Source organism: Perissodus microlepis, chromosome 3 (genome assembly GCF_051167445.1).
Source record: "Perissodus microlepis isolate ML-2025 ecotype Zambia chromosome 3, ASM5116744v1, whole genome shotgun sequence".
NCBI classification, from domain to species: Eukaryota; Metazoa; Chordata; class Actinopteri; order Cichliformes; family Cichlidae; genus Perissodus; species Perissodus microlepis.
Genome location: NC_140463.1, coordinates 7,059,155 through 7,063,578, shown reverse-complemented (window position 1 = coordinate 7,063,578; position 4,424 = coordinate 7,059,155). Strand labels below are relative to the sequence as shown.

Below are 4,424 nucleotides of genomic sequence, written 5' to 3'. Positions count from 1 at the left end.
GGCCACTACGGTCTTCCGGCGCTGTTGCGAGTTTGAGATGCGGCAATTTTTAAAAATCTCCACTTTTACATTTCGGGAGACAAAACCAGTAACGCACCGCTCGCAACACATCTCAACGATCCTCGTTCATTGATCAAAGGTAAGAAACGTCGCTTGGAATAAGAGTAAACCAACAGAATATATTTACAGGTGTATATTACAGGTAATAGGCGTGTTGCGATTGCATTTACGAAGCCTCCATCGCTCAGTTAAAGACGGTGGGAGTTTATCCGCTGTTGTAAAGTGGCACGGTAAAAAATGAATGAACGTGATCCTTAAATAAATTGCGTGTTCCATTGACGTGTTTTACTGTTAAATAAACTTGGTAGGTTTCTGACTGCTGTGACACTGACATTACTATAATGTGGTACAATTAAATAATCGATAAATGGCTTGTTATGAGATGACATGCTAAATGACTTAACCTGCATTTTTTAAAAATTTGTATTGCATTCATGTTGTAATGGTCAGTAATCTCATCTATACGACAGTCTTGATATCTCACTAACATGAGCAATGCCCACTAGTGTAAGAATAAATACGATAGCTTAAATAGATATGTCGATAATCTGCCTGCAGTTCTTATGTACCATGACTACTAAGCAGTTGGCACAAATTTTGCATTCAACCATGAAAGGCTTTTATTTACAGACGGAACAGTTTGTATTGCCTGGAGAAAAAACACTTATATCGCAAATGTTTATTCAGATTTTGTCTCTTTATTGTTCTCCTGCATCCTGCTGTCTAAACCCAGCCACAATGTGCAGCAAGATTATAACCTGGAATGTCTTTGTTTCTGTTTGGAATCAATTTTGTTTAATATAATTGTTTATTTTTTCACTGCATGTCAAGATGCACAAGAAAGTTGCGCCATATCCAGGGAAAATCTCTGTGGTGTTCCGCAAGGGGCCACTTGGATACCTTCTCCAGGACCCGTCAAAAGAAGCTCGACGGATTAAAAATGACCCCAAACTGCAGGACAAGTCTGCACCTGTGAGGGAGGACGTTGTACGTCAGAATGCTCTGACTGTCGTCTATCAGAGAGGAGGGGATGTGTCTGACATGAAGGAAGTGCAGGGAGAGTACATCCTGCAGTTTGGAAAGTATAAAGGGAAATCTTTCCGGTGGCTTCTGGAGAATGATGTCGGGTACACCATGTACCTGATCAAAGATCTCCAGAAGGAAGAGGCTGCAGGGACCTCTGTGGAAGAAGGGCATGGCAAGGAGAGCTTGCATTCATTTGTACAGTATGCCCTCAGCTTTACAGAGATAAAGACTCTTCTGAACTACGAGACCAGCAGAGTGAGTGTTGCTGCAGAAGCCTCTGAGGATGATCAGCTGGTTGGCTTTGGCTCACGAGCCAAGAGCACCTGGAAGGAGATTTGGGACGGCAGAGGTGACGGCTATGCAGACTTTATTATGAGGAAGAGCTGCAGTCAAGGAACACGGATGCATAAGTTGCAGCAGTACCTGCGGAAGAAGCAGCAGTCTGCGTCTGCTTCCAAAAATGCTCCAACTAAACCCCTGGGTAAATTGTTTTAATAATATTTAATAACGTTGTTGATGTGGAATAAGTTCAGTATATATTTATCTAATTGTTGCCTGCATCATAGGGATGGATGAGGATAAAGACCTGGAGGACGCAATGCTGAGCATCTCACCTGTAAAACTACAAATGCAGAGCTGTAAGTACTGCGCTATTACTACATGTCAGAAGTGATAATGGCTAAGTCTGTTTCTATCTCATATGCCTCTGTCCTCTGTCTCTGCACAACTAGTCACTGTGCCAGCAGCAGCAGAAGGGTCCACACCCAGAGGATCTTCAGGAGCAAACACAGGTTTTCAAATGAAAGGTTTCAGAACTGGAGTACAATAGTTTTACATGAATTGCTCTCCAAAGCTGAGCCTGAACTTGAACTTTTATATATTGTCTTGTTCTTGTTTTTGTGTGTTCTGGCGATGTTCCTCTAATAGTATAGTTGTATGCTGGCATTATGCTAACTGTCCTAAGGACTATGAATTGATACCTACCATCATGAATTGATACCAACCACAAAGGGTGAGTATGTGTTCTTGTTCTCTATGAATGTGTTAAAAACAAATTAAGTAGCAGTAGTTACTAACACCTGAATGCATGTTGTTCACTGACTTATACCGCTCCTCCTGCTTCAATGAGAAGAGGTTAAAATGATTTGGTATGGCATTTCTGTTGCATATAAATATATTACATTTGTTTTGCAATGAGAAACAGGAGAAGTAAGAGTATAGATGTGTGAGTTCCTACTAACAGCAACACTCACATACAGTGTAAATTATGAAGTTGCTGACAAGTTTTCCTGTTGTAGTTCCATCTGCTGCACTGTCCATACCACCGTCCAGTACAACTGCTGAACCTCAGGCATCATCAGCCGAGGGTACAAAACAACTATAATGTTTTTCACATAATTAAATGTTCTGTTTATTGGGTCTAGAGTAAAAAAATGTTTCCATTACTCTTTTCTATTACTATACCTGTAGGTGCAGCCTCAAGTGTGAAGAGGAAGTCACCTGTGCCCCTCCCACAGGAGCTGGCATTTCTACTAAAGGAGACCACAGGTCAGTCAAACAGAAAGGCCTGAGTCAAATCCTGGTCCCTCTCTATTTTCATTTACAGTTGATGTTCAGTTAAACATCTGGTTAATGCATAGATCATCAATGATAGCATATTATTCACGCTCACGTTACGTTTTGTCATCTTGCTCATAATTTGCACAAATGAATTACAGAATGACTGCATTCAGAAAAAGAGGAAAAGGCCAGAAACCCAACAAACAGGCTGCCTCTGCAAGTTCTGCCATATGGACCTGAAACAGGGCCCAAATAGCCCACATGTTCACACAGGCTTCCCTGGAGTGGCAGGGAAATATATCTACTGCCCTTCAAAAGTGCACTCTCTGCACAGGGACAAGGGCATGGCCAAGGAGATGACCTGGAAGGAGTTTCAGGAGTCTCCCTTCTACGAGGCAGAGAGACAAAGATGGGTGGAAGAAAAAAGGAAATAGGGGAGAAACTGTTGATATTGTACATAATATAGTTTAGTCCTAGTTTTGTAATGTTTATTTTGTTTATATAAATAAAAACTGATTGTAAATATAAAAATGTAAATAAATTGTGTTCTGTAAAAATATCAGCACAGCTCTCTTCTTTATAACCTCTTAGAGTTCACCTGTATGTTTATATACCTGTGTGTGCTCACCATCAGGTAATCAGTTTTAAAAAGCGCTGAGTGCTGCCCTGAAAGCTTACATATTATTTCTAAATCACTTCATGTAATAATAACAAGCCATCCGTTCTCTAGTGGGGTCTCACAGCTTTTATCTTTATAATCTTTCTGGTTGATTTGTAATATTAGAAACATGACTGCTGTCTTTTATCTGTGTGACTGTACAGCCTGTTTCAGACATGACAACCAGACAGTGTCTGAAGTTATCTTTAATACATGCAACACAGCTGGAGATAGTCCAGACACTTTCTCACTTCTGATGATAATATTATTGGTTTAGGTATTGTTGCTTTCTGGCTTGAAGCTTATCTACAAAAGCAGTTCAATAAGGAGAGATCATGTGGAAAAACCAAACATGATTTATTGAGATACAGAAATAAATGTAACTGTTAGGCAGTTAGACTCCAATGACCCATCATAGCAGAAGAAATCTCAGCAGTGACAGGATTTTGCATAAGCCACACCCCAGAGTCAAAATGCTGGTAGTGATGAAGATGGAGGCTGGGACAGGGTTCTGAGTGACCACAGTGAGGAGGAGAAAGGAGAGGAGGCAGGCTGCATAGCTGAGGATCTGAAACGCAGAATGGCAGAAGCAGAAGAGCAACAGATTTAAAGCATGCAGAGTGGAGGCTGGCAAGAGCATAACTGGAATAAAGTAATGATGTCAGTACTGAGTTTGTGCTGGAAAATGAATAGATATAAACTGGCAGCCACCAGGAAGCAGACAAATGACTTATTACACATCTTCCTTATTGAAATTATGCATAAGCTTAATTTTCTATGCCAACAGAAAATATCTGAATTATAGTTTAAACTTTAATCTTTGTATTAAAAGTTGGATGTCTGCATAACTGAAGAGTATGTCTGGTTTGTGATGATACAGTTTATTCTGAGTTATGTACTACAGTTGTTGTAAAAGTTTTCCATTAAATAAACCCAACTGAGCCTTGGGTATAAACACCTTCTACAGAACCAAAAGGCAGTACACAGCTGTTTTCACACCTTTGGTCTTCCCCCTGAGAAAAGTTCACACTCCCTTGATTCCTCTTACAGTGGAGAAGACAAAAGATGAACTTTTCCCGTGTGAATGCCTGCTTCCAGCTTCCTGAGATACCTTCCGTTA

At 40.5% G+C, this 4,424-nt stretch overlaps 1 pseudogene across 1 annotated transcript; it reads left to right on the top strand.

Annotated features, from left to right (window-relative positions):
• Positions 1-438: 438 nt before the first annotated feature.
• On the top strand, positions 439-3,080 carry LOC146389654 (uncharacterized; annotated as a pseudogene). Its single transcript, XR_014799237.1, has 6 exons — positions 439-1,567; positions 1,653-1,724; positions 1,818-1,877; positions 2,385-2,453; positions 2,557-2,691; positions 2,805-3,080. The product of XR_014799237.1 is annotated as an uncharacterized LOC146389654 (transcript).
• The last annotated feature ends 1,344 nt before the right edge of the window (positions 3,081-4,424 follow it).